The sequence below is a fragment of the Coregonus clupeaformis genome, unplaced genomic scaffold (assembly GCF_020615455.1).
Source record: "Coregonus clupeaformis isolate EN_2021a unplaced genomic scaffold, ASM2061545v1 scaf1191, whole genome shotgun sequence".
Taxonomy (NCBI): domain Eukaryota; kingdom Metazoa; phylum Chordata; class Actinopteri; order Salmoniformes; family Salmonidae; genus Coregonus; species Coregonus clupeaformis.
In genome coordinates, this window is record NW_025534645.1 from 102,575 (window position 1) to 122,500 (window position 19,926).

Here is a 19,926-nt window from a genome sequence, read left to right on the forward strand (position 1 = left end):
GTTCAGGCAGGAGGGGGGTTAACTGGCGCTCTAGTCCATAAGGCGTTCAGGCAGGATGGGGTTAACTGGCGCTCTAGTCCACAAGACGTTCAGGCAGGAGGGGGTTAACTGGGCGCTCTAGTCCACAAGATGTTCAGGCAGGAGGGGGTTAACTGGCGCTCTAGTCCACAAGGCGTTCAGGCAGGAGGGGGTTAACTGGTGCTCTAGTCCACAAGACGTTCAGGCAGGAGGGGGTTAACTGGCGTTCTAGTCCACAAGACGTTCAGGCAGGAGGGGGGTTAAAGATGGCGGCCACCTGTAGTCTCTTGTGGTGGTGTGGCCTCACTGGCAGAGTCCAGAACTCTCCTGAGGAGTCAGTGGAAGGAAAGCAGTCTGAAGCAGGTTTTCCTCTAGGAATTTGCCTGTGCTTCGCTCTATTCCGTTTCTTTTTATCCCCCCCAAAAACTCCCTAGTCCTTGTCGATGACAAGCAGACCCATAACATGATGCAGCCACCATCAAGAAAACAGTGGCACTCAGTGATGTGTTGTGTTGGATTTGCCCCAAACATACAACTTTTTATTCAGGACATAAAGTGAATTTCTTTGCCACATTTTTTAGCAGTTTTACTTTAGTGCTTTATTGCAAACAGGATGCATGTTTTGTAATATTTGTGTCCCGTGTGGCTCAGTTGGTAGAGCAAGGTGCTTGCAACGCCAGGGTTGTGGGTTTGATTCCACAGGGGACCATAGCGTCTTCTAAATGACTGAAATGCGAATGTATTCTGTACTGGCTTCTTTTCACTCTGTCAATTAGGTTAGTGTTATGGAGTAACTACAATGTTGTTGATCCATCCTCAGTTTTCTCTTATCACAGCCATTCAACTCTAACTGTTTTAAAGTCACCATTGGCCTCATGGTGAAATCCCTGAGCGGTTTCCTTCCTCACGGCAACTGAGTTAAGAAGGACGCCTGTATCTTTGTAGTGACACACCATCCAAAGTGTAATTAATAACTTCACCCCGCTCAAATAAATATTCTGCTTTTTATTTAATTTTTACCCATCTACCAATAGGTGCCCTTCTTTGCGAGGCATTGGAAAACCTCCCTGGTCTTTGTGGTTGAATTTGTGTTTGAAATTCACTGCTCGACTGAGGGACCTTACAGATAATTTTATATGTGGTATACAGAGATGAGGTTGTCATTCAGAAATCCTGTTAAACACTATTATTGCACACAGGTGAGTCCATGGAACTTATTATGTGTCTTGTTAAGCACATTTTTACTCCTGAACTTATTTAGGCTTGCCATAACAAAGGGGTTGAATACTTGTTGACTCGAAGACATTTCAGCTTTTCATTTTAATTAATTTCTAAAAACATCATTCCACTTTGACATTATGGAGTATTGTGTGTAGGCCAGTGACACAACATCTCAATTTAATCCATTTTAAATTCAGGCTGTGTAACAACAAAATGTGGAAAAATTCAAGGGGTGTGAATACTTTCTGAAGGCACTGCATTATAGACCATTCAGACTTCAGTAGGGGACGTTGTTGGGCATCTCCTTTAGCATACACATCAGATTCATCTACTGGGTTGTTATCAATCTAAATAAATACCATCTAAAATAAAATATATTGCTGGATTGAATGCAGTCATGTCTTAAGAATGTTTTGTTACTTATTTTGAATAGTTGTATATTTAGAAGTACATAAAATGAATGTAAGGATATGTTTTATATTATAACCAATCGGCATTCAGGATTAGACGTTGTATCATATTCTACAAAGGCCTACTGAAACATGTAGCATATTTTCGTTTCCCTTCACAATAAAAACATAACAATGTAATACATTTGATAAATAGTATTTATAGATGTGATTAGTAATAGAGTTATAGTCAGTAATACAGTCCAGTAACAGCTTCTTTTTACAAAGTAAAACGTAAAAGAGAATTATATCAACCTGCAAGGCTCACGGTCATATTATTTGCCGTAAACATGAGTGCCAAAGCTTGATAAATAGTGCAGAAACAATTGGAAAGGATGAATTACATGAATAAATATCGGTGAAAAGATATCCAAGAAAAGATATGAAAACAAGAGTAATGTATTGATTGTATGGGACCCTGTATTGTGGCCTTACCCGTGTTTTAACTCATCAATCAATCTCATGAATAATGCTTCAGTTCGGCTGGCGCTGAACTCAAGCTAAACAAACCCAACGAGTGTTCTAGTATACTCCCTTAAAAAGACCTTAAAGACCTTGGCTTGAAAATCGTGAAAAAAGAGGCAGTAGTCCTATTTGTCCTTTTTGAGATGCCGTAGACAGTATACACTCAAAATCGTCTGAATTAATTGAGATAACTCAAGCAATCTTGGCAAAATGGGTAAAATTGCAGGACATTTGCTTTAAAACTGCAATAATTCTCTCTGCCCCATGGCAAAATATGTCGAATTGCATGAAATTGGTTATAAAATTGCTACATTTTCTCTCCACCCCAATGCAAAATGTGTAGAACTGCAGAATAGTTGCTTTAAAACTGCAATATTTTCTCTACACCACATGGCAAAATGTGTAAAAATAATTAGACCACCCACAACACCCACAATTCTTCATCATCATTACACCATTGTTCTAAATTAAATTCACCCTCTTCACCCTCCTCATCGTTCAGTTCATTCTAATGTAATTGTAAAGTAACGTGCACAATTATCCGTTTCCATCGCCCGTTCATCCATTGGCATCATTCAACCAGTGAGGAGAGAGACACATTATCACCTGGGTACCAACGTCTTACAGCGCATTTGTCTTGGCCCCTTAAGATAGTACTAGGTGTGGAAAAATTGCTTTCACCTGTCCAGTTCTCTCATGTAGTTGAGATGAAGGAGAGGAGACAAGGAGAGGAGACAAGGAGAGGAGACAAGGAGAGGAAGTCCATATAGAATGTTGATATGCCCCCCAGGAGTTGTTGATGTCCTGAGATGTCTGTCTGTTTAGTGCTGTATGCTTGATGTCCTCCTAATATTTATATATTTCTTAATTCCATTGTTTTCCTTTTTAGATCTGTGTGTATTGTTGTGTATTGTTAGATATTACTGCCCTGAGCTAGGAACACAAGCATCTTACTACACCCTCCATAGCATCTGCTAAATATGTGTATGCGACCAATGAAATAGATTTGCTGAACCCTTATTGGGAGGTGGTTAACTAGTCAGTATATTCCACTGATTCATATGGATACCAGTCCATACATTGGCTGTAAAAGTGGATAAAACCTGACAAGCGTATAACTGTAGCTATGTGGTCTTTACTTGAGTGTGTTTCAGCAGGGTGAGGTCAGAGAGATGCTTCCAAGTCAGTATTTTTCTGAACTCATAAAATCCTTTACACAATCTGATGGGATGAATGTTCAACCCCATTTAAATGACCATAAAGTCTATATAGTACCTTTAAGTTAAGACGTCACAGATCTGTTCATGGCAATGCAGTTCAATTAATGATATTAATTGATTCTTAAAGAATATAACTTTTAAATCATGAGCCTCATCTTGAGGAGTCACCTGTGACAATATTCATAAAGAGTAGGAGTACTGATCTGGGATCAGTTTAGCCTTTTAGATCATAATGAAACAGATTAGATGGACATGGGGGACCTGATCCTAGATCAGCACTCCTACTCTGAGACACTGCCTTTATGAATAAGGTCCCATGAGTTACCAGGACCAAGAAACCGAACACATACTGTTGCAAAGTCTAGTTACAGCAGGTGTTTACTGCCATCTAGTGGAAGATACCAATAAAACACTTGATTATCAGGGTGGGGAGACGGTTGAGCTGAAACAGAACGTAAAGAAGACTATCCTGCTCAGAACAGTGAACAAACAAAGGCAGAAGCTGCTGGTAAAGCAACACTCACGGTGTGATGGAGAGTGGTAAAGCAACACTCACGGTGTGATGGAGAGTGGTAAAGCAACACTCACGGTGTGATGGAGAGTGGTAAAGCAACACTCACGGTGTGATGGAGAGTGGTAAAGCAACACTCACGGTGTGATGGAGAGTAGTAAAGCAACACTCACGGTGTGATGGAGAGTGGTAAAGCAACACTCACGGTGTGATGGAGAGTGGTAAAGCAACACTCACAGTGTGATGGAGAGTGTTAAAGCAACACTCACGGTGTGATGGAGAGTGGTAAAGCAACACTCACGGTGTGATGGAGAGTGATAAAGCAACACTCACGGTGTGATGGAAAGTGGTAAAAGCAACACTCACGGTGTGATGGAGAGTGATAAAGCAACACTCACGGTGAGATGGAGAGTGCTAAAACAACACTCACGGTGTGATGGAGAGTGGTAAAGCAACACTCACGGTGTGATGGAGAGTGGTAAAGCAACACTCACGGTGTGATGGAGAGTGAGTAAAGCAACACTCACGGTGTGATGGAGAGTGGTAAGCAACACTCACGGTGTGATGGAAAGTGGTAAAGCAACACTCACGGTGTGATGGAGAGTGGCAAAAGCAACACTCACGGTGTGATGGAGAGTGGTAAAGCAACACTCACGGTGTGATGGAGAGTGGTAAAGCAACACTCACGGTGTGATGGAGAGTGGTAAAGCAACACTCACGGTGTGATGGAGAGTGGTAAAGCAAACTCACAGTGTGATGGATAGTGGTAAAGCAACACTCACGGTGTGATGGAGAGTGGTAAAGCAACACTCACAGTGTGATGGAGAGTGTTAAAGCAACACTCACGGTGTGATGGAGAGTGGTAAAGCAACACTCACGGTGTGATGGAGAGTGGTAAAGCAACACTCACGGTGTGATGGAGAGTGGTAAAGCAACACTCACGGTGTGATGGAGAGTGGTAAGCAACACTCACAGTGTGATGGAGAGTGGTAAAGCAACACTCACGGTGTGATGGAGAGTGGTAAAGCAACACTCACGGTGTGATGGAGAGTGGTAAAAGCAACACTCACGGTGTGATGGAGAGTGGTAAAGCAACACTCACGGTGTGATGGAGTGATAAAGCAACACTCACGGTGTGATGGAGAGTGGTAAAGCAACACTCACAGTGTGATGGAGAGTGGTAAAGCAACACTCACGGTGTGATGGAGAGTGGTAAGCAAGACTCACGGTGTGATGGAGAGTGGTAAAGCAACACTCACGGTGTGATGGAGAGTGGTAAAGCAACACTCACGGTGTGATGGAGAGTGATAAAGCTAACACTCACGGTGTGATGGAGAGTGGTAAAGCAACACTCACGGTGTGATGGAGAGTGGTTAAGCAACACTCACGGTGTGATGGAGAGTGGTAAAGCAACACTCACGGTGTGATGGAGAGTGGTAAAGCAACACTCACGGTGTGATGGAGAGTGGTAAAGCAACACTCACGGTGTGATGGAGAGTGGTAAAGCAACACTCACGGTGTGATGGAGAGTGGTAAAGCAACACTCACGGTGTGATGGAGAGTGATAAAGCAACACTCACGGTGTGATGGAGAGTGGTAAAGCAACACTCACGGTGTGATGGAGAGTGGTTAAGCAACACTCACGGTGTGATGGAGAGTGGTAAAGCAACACTCACGGTGTGATGGAGAGTGGTAAAGCAACACTCACGGTGTGATGGAGAGTGGTAAAGCAACACTCACGGTGTTCAGATGTAAAATAAATAAGTGTTAGCTTCCTCAGCACCATGCACCCCACTGTTGCCACCCGCGTGACCAGAAGAAGAAACCGGAGACAGTGACAGACTACAATCACACAAAGGTATATACAGTATCTCTACCATATACAGATAGCCTTCCCATCTGCCAAACACCAAATAGGATCCCCTTTTATTATATTACATTCATATTATTACTATTAGTATTATCATTCTATATAATTATAACCTATTCTATTCTATTTTATTTTATGTTAAAGCTTGGTGTGGATGCTAGACCAGATGTCCAGACTGTACTCTTTAAAAAGGGGGTACTCTCCTCTGGCCTGTTGACTGTACTCTGTAAAAGGGGGTACTCTCCTCTGGCCTGTTGACTGTACTCTGTAAAAGGGGTACTCTCCTCTGGCCTGTTGACTGTACTCTGTAAAAGGGGTACTCTCCTCTGGCCTGTTGACTGTACTCTGTAAAAGGGGGTACTCTCCGGCTGGCCTGTTGACTGTACTCTGTAAAAGGGGGTACTCTCCTCTGGCCTGTTGAGGTGTTCTACAATGTGCTCCGACATGGCTGCTATCAACACGTGTTGTACAAGCAATGCCTTGACAAGACAGTCAGCAGGAGACATTTCATCATGGATCTGGCATGTTAGCTTGGTGAGAACCACATGAACGCAGAGAAAGAAGCTACAGTCACCAAGCAGGCCGCCAAGACAGCAGGTCCTGCTCTACCTCTTCCCCAAGAACCACAGCTCCCACTGGGGAAAAATACACAATGTCAAGACAGCAGGTCCCGCTCTCCCTCTTCCCCAAGCACCACAGCTCCTACTGGGGAAAAAGACACAATGTCAAGACAGCAGGTCCTGCTCTCCCTCTTCCCCAAGAACCACAGCTCCCACTGGGGAAAAATACACAATGTCAAGACAGCAGGTCCTGCTCTCCCTCTTCCCCAAGAACCACAGCTCCCACTGGGGAAAAATACACAATGTCAAGACAGCAGGTGCACACCAAACAAGGCCCATGAAAACTGTGTGCAGGCAACCGATTTGATTTGTTTGTGGACCCGAAACATTAAGAGAAGATGTGATTGATTCATGTGTAAAGGCGCGGTACAGTGTCTGATACAAGCAACAAATGATTGTTTTTATATCTTGTCATAAATATATTTCCACAAATATTTATTTATGCAATTAATCCTTTACAATTGTTAATGCACTGGTGCTTTTGTTTAGGAATACAGCAAATTATTTCACCTGAACACCTGGCTAGTTTTATTATTATTATTATTATTATTATTATTATTATTATTATTATTATTATTATTATTATTATTATTATTATTATATTTTTAGTTTGTACTTTGTCAAAATAAACTGTAAATGGACTTTATTAAGTACTATAACTCTATTACTAATTGAATCTACAAATAAAGTTGATCAGATGGATTATACTGTAATGTTTTTATTGTAAGGGAAACAGAAATAGGATATAGGCCGATTTTATTTTTACTTTGTAGAATTAACTATTGTTGTTATTTTATTGATATATTTCCACTAATATTTCTTCATGCAATTAATCCTTTACAATATATGATGCACTATTTATCAAGCGTTTATTTAACAAACCATGTTTGCACACCTTGCACCTTGCTGGTTGATATGCATCTGATGCATATGCTAAAGTGGACGCCTGGTAACTTTCTCTAGCGCAGGGGTGTCAAACTCATTTTAGCTCAGGGGCCACATGGAGGAAAATCTATTCCCAAGTGGGCCGGACCGGAAAAATCATGGTATATATAACTTAAAAACAACAACTTCAGATTGTTTTCTTTGTTTTAATACGATCAACATACAACATAAAGCTGGAGCCTGAGGACAGTGTGTCCAAAATAGTACAAGCACAACATCGCTATTAATCATAAAACACGACAAGTTTATTTGAAAATTCTAAAGAAAAAGAACACACAAACACACAATGCCTCAGTGATTAACAGAACTGTTTCACAGATCACAGAACTATATCAGGGTGTCATTTCTCAGGCAGAAATGTAGATAAAAATAATGAAATCCTGTTCCCCAAACAAGTGCAAGAACCACAGAGTCAAGAATAGGTTAAATATACAAATAAAATAAAACCAATTAAAAACAATAGCACATCAACATAAAAACATATAAACATAAAGCTGGAGCCTGAAAACAGTGTCCAAAAGCACAACATCACTATTAATCATAAAACACCTCAAGTTATTTGAAATTTCTGAGGACAAAGAACACACAAACACACAATGCCTCAGTGATAAACAGAACTGTTTCACAGATCACAGAACTATATCAGGGTGTCATTTCTCAGGCAGAAATGTAGATAAAAATAATGAAATCCTGTTCCCCAAACAAGTGCAAGAACCACAGAGTCAAGAATAGGTTAAATATACAAATAAAATAAAACCAATTAAAAACAATAGCACATCAACATAAAAACATATAAACATAAATCTGAAAGCGTTGCTCAAACTCCCGTAACAGTCCCGTTATTTTATCTTTGAACCGCTTCATGTTTGCCACATGTTGGGTCGCGCACACATTTTTCAGACAGGGGAAGTGAGCTGCATCACCACTGGCAAGTTACGTCTCCCACAATGACAGCTTCAACTTGAAAGAACGTATGCTGTCATAATACTGCGTGACAACTTTGTTGCGCCCTTGCAGCTGTTTGTTCAAGTTATTCAGGTGCTCTGTAATATCCACCATAAATGCAAGGTCCTGCATCCATTCTGCGGATTGAAATTCTAACACTGGTTTGCCCTTTTCTTCCATGAACTGTTCAATTTCTTCTCGTAAATCAAAGAAACGCCTCAGCACAGCACCTCGGCTTAACCATCTTACCTCAGTGTGGTATGGCAGGCCATAGATGTGGTCTTTCTCTCTGAGAAGGCTGTCAAACTGACGGCGATTCAGGCTTCTGGATCGGATGAAATTAACAGTTTGGATGACCACCTTCATGGCGTTATCCATCTTTAATGACTTGCAACACAAAGCCTCCTGGTGCAAAATACAGTGAAAAGTCAAAAATCACGTCCTCCATTTGCAGATTGCACTTTCTCTCTGACCTTTGTCACAACGCCTGCTTTTTTTCCCGATCATTGAGGGCGCACCATCTGTAGCCAGGCTGACAGCGCGGGACCAGTTCACTCCGACCCTGTCCAGCGCGCCCGACGAGTGCGGTAAAAATATCAGCTGCTGTCGTTGTATCTGTCATCGGCACCAACTCCACGAACTCCTCGGTGACGGTCAATGTGTCATCAACTCCGCGGATGAAAATGGCCAGTTGTGCAACATCTGTAATGTCCGTGCTTTCATCAATTGCAACCGAAAACGCAATAAATGACTTTACTTTTTGCTTCAACTGGCTGTCCAGATCCACTGAAAGATCGGAAATCCTGTCTGCAACTGTGTTTCTTGTCAGGCTGATATTTGCAAAAAGCCTGCCGCTTTTCAGGGCACACAATCTCCGCTGCCTTCATCATGCATGTTTTTACAAATTCACCCCTCACTAAATGGTTTTGAAGCCACTGCGATTTCATTAGCAATGAAGTAGCTAGCTTTCACTGCAGCGTCACTGATGTCTCGGCTGTGAGTAAACACAGACTGCTGTTTCTTCAGACCCGCCAACAGTTCATTCACCTTCTCTCATCTCCGCTGTCCTTGAAAGTTGTCATATTTGTCGGCATGAAGACTCACATAGTGGCGACGAAGGTTATATTCTTTCAGCACTGCAACATGCTCTGAACACACCAAACATACAGCTTTCCCATTCAATTCCGTGAATAAATAGGATGACCATTTTTCTTGGAACACTCTGCACTCTGCGTCCACTTTTCTCTTTTTGACAGAGACATATTGGGGCAATGAGGGTGGCAAAGCACATCATGTTAAAAGTAGAAGCCGTAATAAATATCGCGGGCAAAACAGAGTAGCTCATTGGCTGCACGTGCTTGACCTACTTGCTCTGCCCGGTATAAACAGTTTGCTTGATTAACACAATTGCTATTGCGCCATCCAGTGGACGCAATTGGAACAGCAGTTTATTTTATTGAAAAATTGCAGCGCATTTTTATACTTTACAAATTATTATTATTATTATTATTTTTAATTATTATTTTTTTATTTTTTATCATCTCGCGGCCGGATTAAACCCGTTTGCGGCCTGATACTTATTTTCCACCATAATTTGCAAATAAATTCATTAAAAATCCTACAATGTGATTTTCTGGATTTTTTTCTCATTTTGTCTGTCATAGTTGACGTGTACCTATGATGAAAATTACAGGCCTCTCTCATCTTTTTAAGTGGGAGAACTTGCACAATTGTTGGCTGACTAAATACGTTTTTCCTCCACTGTAAATCAAGGTACACATTTGCACAAAAATATAATAACGGTCAATCTATTGGGTAAAACCCACTACAGGAGTTATTTTATGGTTTCAGCTGCAATTGTTGTTTGGCTAGCCCCATGGATCCTAGCAGTGGATAGTTCTAAATAAATGATATCTATAAAAGTGCTGATCCAATGAGGTGTGGTGGTTGCCATCTTAGTTCCAACATCTTTTTAGCTGCTGTCCAACCTGACAATATTATACGTCTTTGCTGTAATGACAGTGGTGAATTATCATTCAGTAATAACAGTTTGGGGGAACAAGGTATGAGGATACCTCTTTCCAAAACATGTCCCCTGGTCACTCCCAGTACATATGATTAAAGGAGTCCAAGGCACCTTGATTACATAGATCACACAGAGGAGTGGTTGGGATTTCCTATTAAATTATGTTTCCTTGGTGGAAGGTTTACCCTGTGTATGAGATTAAAATGTATCAGCTGGTGATTAGGATTGTTAGATGAACCCACTAAGTCCCTGATGAACTCAACTGGTGAGCCTCTTTAGCAGCTAGTTCCATGGACACACTGATTTCAATGTCCTTTGCCAAATTCAGATGACTTTCAGTCAACAGTCTCTTTGTGTAGCTTCACTCCGTAGCCCACATACTAGTCTGTCTCTAATGATGTCATTTAGAACAGCATTAAACTCACAGTGTTCTGGTAGTTTCTTTAATGCAGCAGCAAACATTGTTACTGATTCTCCCTCTTCCTGATGTCTCCTGTGGAACCTGAACCTTTCAGCATTAACTAGTGGTTCTGGTGAAATATGTCCTTTAAGTATCTCACAATATCCCCATACGCCTTATTACCTGTTCTGTCTGGCTGTAGCAGGCTGCCTAGTAAATTAAATGTATTTGGCCCCCATTACACTAAAACATGGAGGCACAATGTTGTCCTCATCCATGTCATTTACAAGAACAAAATATTCAAACCGTTCCTTATATGAGCTCCACTGCTCAATACTTTTATCAAACTGTCCAATGTTTCCATCAATTCCAATAATTGTTCGTTTCTCAATAAGCTCCTGATTGTCACTCACTTCAATATTGTCCTCAACCAAAGCAATATTTTCCTCAGTCACGTGATCTTCATTCACTTCACTCACTTACGTTTCCTCCTAAGTTCGCTCATTTAGCAGTTTTAATTAAAAGGTTTGTCTTCACAGTTGAATAAATGTCCTATCCTTTAATCACTGTATATTCCTCCTTTTTAATCACGTTGTTTTCCCACTCCGATGTCTGTCTCGAGTCCTTTTCTGCCGTCCATGACGATGTTAACTCTCTCTCTTAGCTAGCTCGACTATGCATTTGCCTCTGCTAGCAATACACTGTGCTAACATTAGCCTATTCTGGACCACAGAAAATAACAGTTTTAAACAGTTGCAAAAACCCACTTCTTCCAGACAGAATAGTTCCTGTAGATTCAGACTTACTCATCACCAATCTTTTGTTATGTCTCGTGGGTTTCATAACCACGTCTGTATATCAATTAAATAATGATGAGACAGGAGACAGGAATCAGTTCAACCATTTATCTGGAACGTGATCATCTCAACACATACAAACCCCCATGATGCTCTGCGGCACAACCCCAATATACAACAAATACATAAATAAGTAAATGGACTCTAAACAAAACTCATAGAGGAATTTAAATGTTCAGTTGTAGAAAGTAGGGCCATGGGATAGGGTCAGAAAGGTCAGTATGTTTGATAACTGGTTACAGAGGTGACATAACAAGCATAAGGTCCATTATAACACAGTGAAGTAGAGGTGGGAGCTAAAAGCAGACATGGACAGTGAGACGGTGTGAGGAGGTCACGGGTGAAACACTAGATCAGGACAGGTAGAAATGGCAGGGCTGGAAATTGACACAGAGACACATTCTGATCATGGCTCAGACCTGAACTGAGACACCCGAACAGAAGATGCCATAGCAAAGTCCTGTCCAGTAGGCTATATGGGATTTCCTTTCATCAAAATCCAACACATGGAAATGTGGCCAGTGTGTGTGTCCAGTATGTGTGTGTGTGTGTGTGTCCAGTGTGTGTGTGTGTCCAGTGTGTGTGTGTGTGTGTGTCCAGTGTGTGTGAGTGTGTGTGTCCAGTGTGTGTGTGTGTTTGTGTGTGTGTAAGTGTGTGTGTGTGTGTGTGTGTATGTGTCCAGTGTGTGTGTCCTGTGTGTGTGTGTGTCCAGTGTGTATGTGTGTGTGTTGTGTGTGTGTGTGTGTCCAGTGTGCAGGTGTGTGGGTCCAGTGTGAGTGTGTGTGTGTGTGTGTGTCCAGTGTGTGTGTGTCCAGCGTAGGTGTGTGTGTCCAATGTGTGTGTCCAGTGTGTGTGTGTGTGTTTGTGTGTGTCCATTGTGTGTGAGTGTGTGTGTCCAGTGTGTGTGTGTGTGTCCAATGCGTGTGTGTGTCCAGTGTGTATGTGTGTCCTGTGTGTGTGTCCTGTGTGTGGGTGTCAGTGTGTGTGTGTGTGTGTGTGTGTGTGTGTGTGTGTCCAGTGTGTGTGTTTGTCCTGTGTGTGTGTGTGTGTGTCCTTTGTGTGTGTGTGTGTGTGTCAGGTGTGTGTGTGTGTGTGTACAGTGTGTGTGAGTGTGTGTACCCAGTGTGTGTGTGTATCCTGTGTGTGTCCTGTGTGTGTGTGTGTGTGTGTGTCAGGTGTGTGTGTGTGTGTCCAGTGTGTGTGTGTGTCCTGTGTTTCTGTGTGTCCTGTGTGTGTGTGTGTGTGTTTGTCAGGTGTGTGTGTGTGTCCAGTTTGTGTGAGTGTGTGTGTCCAGTGTGTGTGTGTGTGTGTGTCCAGTGTGTGTGTGTGTCCTGTGTGTGTGTGTGTCAGGTGTGTGTGTGTCCAGTGTGTATGTGTGTTATGTGTGTGTGTTTCCAGTGTGTATGTGTGTGTGTCCAGTGTGTATGAGTGTGTGTCCTGTGTGTGTGTGTGTGTCCTGTGTGTGTGAGTGTGTGTGTGTGTGTGTGTGTCCAGTGTATGTGTCCAGTGTGTGTGTGTTCAGTGTGTGTGTGTGTGTGTGTGTGTCCAGTGTGTGTGTGTCCAGTTTGTGTGTGTTCAGTGTGTGTGTGTGTGTCTCCAGTGTGTGTGTGTGTCCAGAGTTTGTGTGTGTCCATTGTGTGTGTGTGTCCAGTGTGTGGGTGTGTTTGTCCAGTGTGTGTCCAGTGTGTGTGTGTTCAGTGTGTTTGTTCAGGTGTGTGTGTGTGTGTGTGTGTGTGTGTGTGTGTGTACAGTGTGTGTATCAAGTGTGTTTGTGTGTCCAGTGTGTGTCTGTGTGTGTGTCCAGTGTGTGTGTGTGTGTGTTCAGTATGTGTGTTTGTGTGTCCAGTGTGTGTGTATGTGTGTCCAGTGTTTGTGTATGTCCAGTATGTGTGTGTCCAGTGTGTGTGTGTGTCCAGTGTGAGTGTCCAGTGTGTCAGTGTGTGTGTATGTGTGTTCAGTGTGTGTGTGTGTGTGAATCTAGTGTGTGTGTGTGTAGTGTGTGTGTGTGTGTGTGTGTCCAGTGTGTGTGTGTGTGTGTTCAGTATGTGTGTGTGTGTGTGTCCAGTGTGTGTGTGTGTGTGTCCAGTGTTTGTGTGTGTCCAGTGTGTGTGTGTGTCCAGTGTGTGTGTGTGTCCAGTGTGTGTGTGTGTGTGTGTGTGTGTCCATTGTGTGTGTTTGTGTCCAGTGTGTCCAGTGTGTGTGTGTGTCAGTGTTACCATGGTTATTGTTTACAGGGACACTGAGGCGCCATCATACCAAACCCTAAACCCTGGATAGAGGGGCTCAGTGAATGTTGTGTAGAATGTGTTCAGGTGGGTCAGTTTGTCAGAGGAGACTCTGTAGAAGGACAGAGTGCCGGCTGGCCAGTCCAGATACACTCCTACTCTGTGGGGGCTGGAGGAGGGTACGTCTATTGTAGTGGACTTATTATTGTGACAGGCAGAGTAACTGTTGACAGAGCAGAACAGACTCCAGGACTTGTCATTGTATCCAAGCCAACAGTCATCAAGCCTTCCTCTCCTGCTGATTCCTTTATATGCCACTCCTATACCAGCCCCTCTCCCACTCCACTCTACCTCCCAGTAACAGCGCCCAGTCAGACCCTCTCTACACAGCACCTGTTCCCAGTCCTCAAATCTCTCTGGGTGATCAGGATACGGCTGCTCCACTCTCCTCCATGTCACCTTTCTGTTCTCCTCAGACAGAGAGAGGAATCTGTTTACTGTGTTTAGGTCCAGTGTGAGATCACAGGCATCTGATGGATGAAACCAGACACAATATTAGAAATCATCATCATTCACATTAGAATGTTAACTCACTTTTCACTAATTCATTTAATTTAGATGTTTCTAGGTATCAAAAGGAGAAGTTAAGGTAACTTGAGACTTGTTGAATGATCATATGTTATACTGTATGGTAATATAAAATACACTTATTCCCATTAATTACACACACACACATACACAGACAAACTGAACACACACACACACACACACACACACACACACACACACACACACACACACACACACACTGAACACACTGAACACACACACAACCTGAACAAACACACAAACACACACCCATCCTGAACACACACACACACACACACATCCTGAACACACACACACACACAAACACAAATCCTGAACACACACATACACACACACTGGATACACACACACACACACACATTTCTAACGTAACACGAACACGCCACACACACAAACACAGACACACACATTGTCAAAGCAACTCTTTGTAAACTTTGGTGTCCCTGATTTGTGCTTCTGTAGAACTACAGCTGATATTTAATATGACCAAGTAAGTAATGATGGTGGTCTTTGACTTTGACTTCACTTGAATTAAGACTTATTCTTAGTCATATTCTTCACAGCAGTCAACACTCACATTTTCTAAGTCCAGGTTTCATTATGTTCTCTCCACCATGTTCCACACTGTAGCGGTAAGCAGAAGAACAGACAGTCATTGAGGGATACACCTGAACTCACACACACACACACAGTCAGCATATAACTTTGTCCAAGTGTGTGTGTGTGTGTGTGTGTCCAGTGTTTGTGTCCTGTGTGTCCTTTTTGTGTATGCGTCCTTTTTGTGTGTGTATTTGTCCAGTGTGTGTGTGTGTACAGTGTGAGTGTGGGGCCAGTGTGTGTGTGTGTTTCCAGTGTGTTTGTGTCCAGTGTGTGTGTGATCGTGTGTCCAGAGTGCGTGTGTGTCCAGTGTGTGTGTGTGTCCAGTGTGTGTCCTTTTTGTGTATGTGCCCAGTGTGTGTGTGCGTGTGTCCAGTGTGTGTGTGTCCAGTGTATGTGTGTGTGTCACGCCCTGACTCTGGGGACTCTGAAATGTTGAGCCAGGGTGTGTAGCTTCTATGTTGTATTTTCTATGTTGAGTATTCTAGATCGTGTATTTCTATGTTGGCCGGTTGGTTCCCAATCAGAGGCAGCTGTGGCTCATTGTCTCTGATTGGGAACCATCCTTAGGCAGCCTGTTTTCACCAGTTAGTTGTGGGATCTTGTTCTGTATAGGTTTGTGTTGGTGAACCTTTTGACTTCACGTATCGTTTTGTTGTTTTTGTTGTATAAATTATAGTACTCATTAAAAGATGTACGCATGTCACGCTGCGCCTTGGTCCGTTTCCGTGAACGAGCGTGACAGAAGATCCCACCAAAATAGGACCAAGCAGCGTGTGCAGGAGAAAACGCTGGGTATGGAACAGGAGGTTACGCTAGTGGATGTCCTCCTCGGTTGGGGGAAAATCACTGAGGAGGAGGCCTTCCGCTACCGGAGGGCGATGAGGGAGGATGACCAGACAGGAGAGGAGAAGCGGCGCCAACCGGGCCATCGTCGGACAGGCTAGAGGCAACCCCAATAATTTTTTTTTGGGGGGGCACACAGCATGGACGACTAGGCAGCAGGAGGCAGCGACAGGGCGAATCTGCAGACTAGGAGAGGAGGCCACCAGGTTACGGGGGCTATTGGTCCAGAGGGAGCAGGAGGTAATTGGTCAGAGGGAGGAGTTACAGGAAGCGATAAGGGAGAAGGAGAGTTTAGAGGCACGGCGAGAGGCACTGGTTAGGCAGCAGAGGGAGCGGAGGTTTATGAGGAAACCCAGTCCTGCTCCTCGCACCAAGCAAGTGGTGTGTGTCACCAGTCCGGTCCGGCCCGTTCCTGCTTCCCGCAAAAGGCCAGTGGTGTGTGTTCCCAGTACGGCACAGCCCGCACCAGGCCAGAGGTGCGCGTCGCCAGCCCGGTCCGGCCCGTTCCTGCTCCCCGCACCAAGCCAGTGGTGCGCGTCGTCAGACCGGTCCGGCCCGATCCTGCTCCCCGCACCAAGCCAGTGGTGCGTGTGTCCAGTCCGGCACGGCCGTGCCTGTTCCACCGGTGCCTGGTCGGCACGGTCAGCTGCTCCACTCTGGAGCCAGAGCAATCCGCTCCACCGGGTCGGTCCAACTCCAGTCAACGGATCCACTCCGGAGCCAGAGCAAACTGCCCGACCCATTCCTGCTTCCCGCACAAGGCCAGTGGTGTGTATTCCCAGTGCACGCACGGCCCGTTCCTGCTCCCGCACTAAGTTAGTGGTGCGCGTCGTCAGCCCGGTCCGGCCTGTTCCTGTCCCTCGCACCAAGCCAGTGGTGCGCGTCGCCAGCCCGGTCCGGCCTGTTCCTGCCCCTCGCACCAAGCTAGTGGTGCGGCGTCGCCAGCCCGGTCCGGCCTGTTCCTGCTCCTCGCACCAAGCCAGTGGTGCGCGTCGACAGACCGGTCCGGCCTGTTCCTGCCCTCGCACCAGGCCAGTGGTGCGTGTCGCCAGCCCGGTCCGGCCCATTCCTGCTCCCCGCACCAAGGGAGTGGTGCGCGTCGCCAGCCCGGTCTGGCCCGTTCCTGCTCCCCGCACCAGGCCAGTGGTGCGCGTCGTCAGCCCGGGTCCGGCCCGTTCCTGCTCCCCGCACCAAGCCAGTCGTCAGCCCGGTCCGGCCCGTTCCTGCTCAGTCGTCAGCCCGGTCCGGCCCGTTCATGCTCCCCGCACCAAGCCAGTGGTGCGTGTGTCCAGTCCGGAGCCTGTGCGGTTTGGTCCACCGTCGTCGGGTCCAGCTCCAGTCAGCGGTGCCAGACCAGACCAGGAGCGCAACGGGGAGGTGGAGAGTAAGTGGTGGTCACGCCCGGAGCCGGATCCGCCTCCGAGGCGGAATGCCCACCCGGCCCCTACCCTCAAGAGGAACACCTACGTGAGAATGCTATTCATTGACTACAGCTCAGCATTCAACACCATAGTGCCCTCTAAGCTCATCACTAAGCTAAGGATCCTGGGACTAAACACCTCCCTCTGCAACTGGATCCTGGACTTCCTGGACGGGCCGCCCCCAGGTGGTAAGGGTGGAGGTACAACACATCTGCCACACTGATCCTCAACACGGGGGCCCCTCAGCGGTGCGTGCTCAGTCCCCTCCTGTACTCTCTGTTCACCCATGACTGCATGGCCAGGCACCGACTCCAACACCATCATTAAGTTTGCCGACGACACAACAGTGGTAGGCCTGATCACCGACAACGATGAGACAGCCTATGGGGAGGAGGTCAGAGATCTGGCCGTGTGGTGCCAGGACAACAACCTCTCCCTCAACGTGACCAAGACAAAGGAGATGATTGTGGACTACAGGAAAAAAAAGAGGACTGAGCACGCCCCCATTCTCATCGACCGGGGCTGTAGTGGAACAGGTTGAGAGCTTCAGTTCCTTGGTGTCCACATCACCAACGAACTATCATGGTCCAAACACACCAAGACAGTCGTGAAGAGGGCACGAAAAAGCCTTTTCCCCCTCAGGAGACTAAAAAGATTTGGCATGGGTCCTCAGATCCTCAAAAAATTCTACAGCTGCACCATCGAGAGCATCCTGACTGGTTGCATCACCGCCTGGTATGGCAACTGCTTGGCCTCTGACCGCAAGGCACTACAAGAGGGTAGTGCGTACGGCCCAGTACATCACTGGGGCAAAGCTCCCTGCCATCCAGGACCTCTATACCAGGCGGTGTCAGAGGAAGGCCCTCAAAATTGTCAAAGACTCCAGCCACCCTAGTCATAGACTGTTCTCTCTGCTACCGCACGGCAAGCGGTACCGGAGTGCCAAGTCTAGGTCCAAAGACTTCTCAACAGCTTCTACCCCCAAGCCATAAGACTCCTGAACAGCTAATCATGGCTACCCGACTATTTGCACTGCCCCCCACCCCATCCTTTTTACGCTGCTGCTACTCTGTTAAGTATTTATGCATAGTCACTTTAACTCTACCCACATGTACATATTACCTCAACTACCTCAACTAGCCGGTGCCCCGCACATTGACTCTGCAACGGTACCCCCTGTATATATAGCCTCCCTACTGTCACTTTATTTTACTGTATATATAGCCTCCCTACTGTCACTTTATTTTACTTCTGCTCTTTTTTTTTCTCAACACTTTTTTGTTGTTGTTTTATTCTTTCTTTTTTTGTTTAAAATAAATGCACTGTTGGTTAAGGGCTGTAAGTAAGCATTTCACTGCAATGTCTGCACCTGTTGTATTCGCGCATGTGACCAATAAAATTTGATTTGATTTGATTTGATTTGTGTTTGTGTGGCGCGGTCACAGTCCGCGCCTTTGGGGGGGTACTGTCACGCCCTGGCTCTGGGGACTCTGAAATGTTGAGCCAGGGTGTGTAGCTTCTATGTTGTATTTTCTATGTTGGGTATTCTAGATCGTGTATTTCTATGTTGGCCGGTTGGTTCCCAAACAGAAGCAGCTGTGGCTTGTTGTCTCTGATTGGGAACCATCCATAGGCAGCCTGTTTTCACCAGTTAGTTGTGGGATCTTGTTCTGTATAGGTTTGTGTTGGTGAACCTTTTGACTTCACGTATCGTTTTGTTGTTTTTGTTGTATAAATTATAGTACTCATTAAAAGATGTACGCATGTCACGCTGCGCCTTGGTCCGTTTCCGTGAACGAGTGTGACAGTGTGTGTGTCCAGTGTGTGTGTGTCCAGTGTGTGTGTGTGTGTGTGCAGTGTGTGTGTGTCCAGTGTGTGTGTGTGTCCAGTGTGTGTATGTCCAGTGTATGTGTGTGTGTGTCCAGTGTGTTTTTGTGTGTGTGTGTGCGTCCAGTGTGTGTGTGTGTGTGTGTGTGTGTGTCCAGTGTGTGTGTGTTTGTCCAGTATGTGTTTGTGTCTAGTGTGTGTATGTATGTATCCAGTGTGTGTGTGTGTTTGTCCTGTGTGAGTGTGTGTGTTTCCTTTTTGTGTATGTGTGTGTCCAGTCTGTGTCTGTGTATGTCCAGTGTGTGTGTGTGTTTGTGTCCATTGTGTGTTTCCAGTGTGTGTATGTGTGTTTCCTGTGTGTGTGTTTATGGGTCCAGTGTGCGTGTGTGTGTGTCCAGCGTGTGTGTGTGTGTCCAGCGTGTGTGTGTTTGTCCAGTATGTGTGTGTCTAGTGTGTGTATGTATGGATCCAGTGTGTGTGTGTGTGTGTCTAGTAATCCTTCTACCTCCCCATCAAAAAAAATAAAATAAAAAAAAACATTGTAAAGTGGTTATCCCACTGGCTATAAGGTGAATGCACCTATTTGTAAGTTGCTCTGGATAAGAGCGTCTGCTAAATGATGTAAATGTAAATGTAAATGTAGTGTGTTTTTTTTCCAGTTTGTGTGTGTGTGGGTGGGTGGGTGAGTGTGTGTGTGAGTGTGTGTGTGTGTCCAGTGTGTATGTGTGTGTGTGTGTGTGTGTCCAGTGCGTGTGTGTGTGTGTGTGTGTGTGTGTGTCCAGTATGGTTGTGTGTGTGTGTGTGTGTTCCAGTGTGAGTGTGTTTGTGTGTCTCCAGTGTGAGTGTGTGTGTGT

At 45.1% G+C, this 19,926-nt stretch overlaps 1 pseudogene; it reads right to left on the bottom strand.

Annotated features, from left to right (window-relative positions):
• Positions 1–262: 262 nt before the first annotated feature.
• LOC123486394 overlaps positions 263–19,926 on the bottom strand; it is a 35,496-nt pseudogene continuing 15,832 nt past the window's right edge.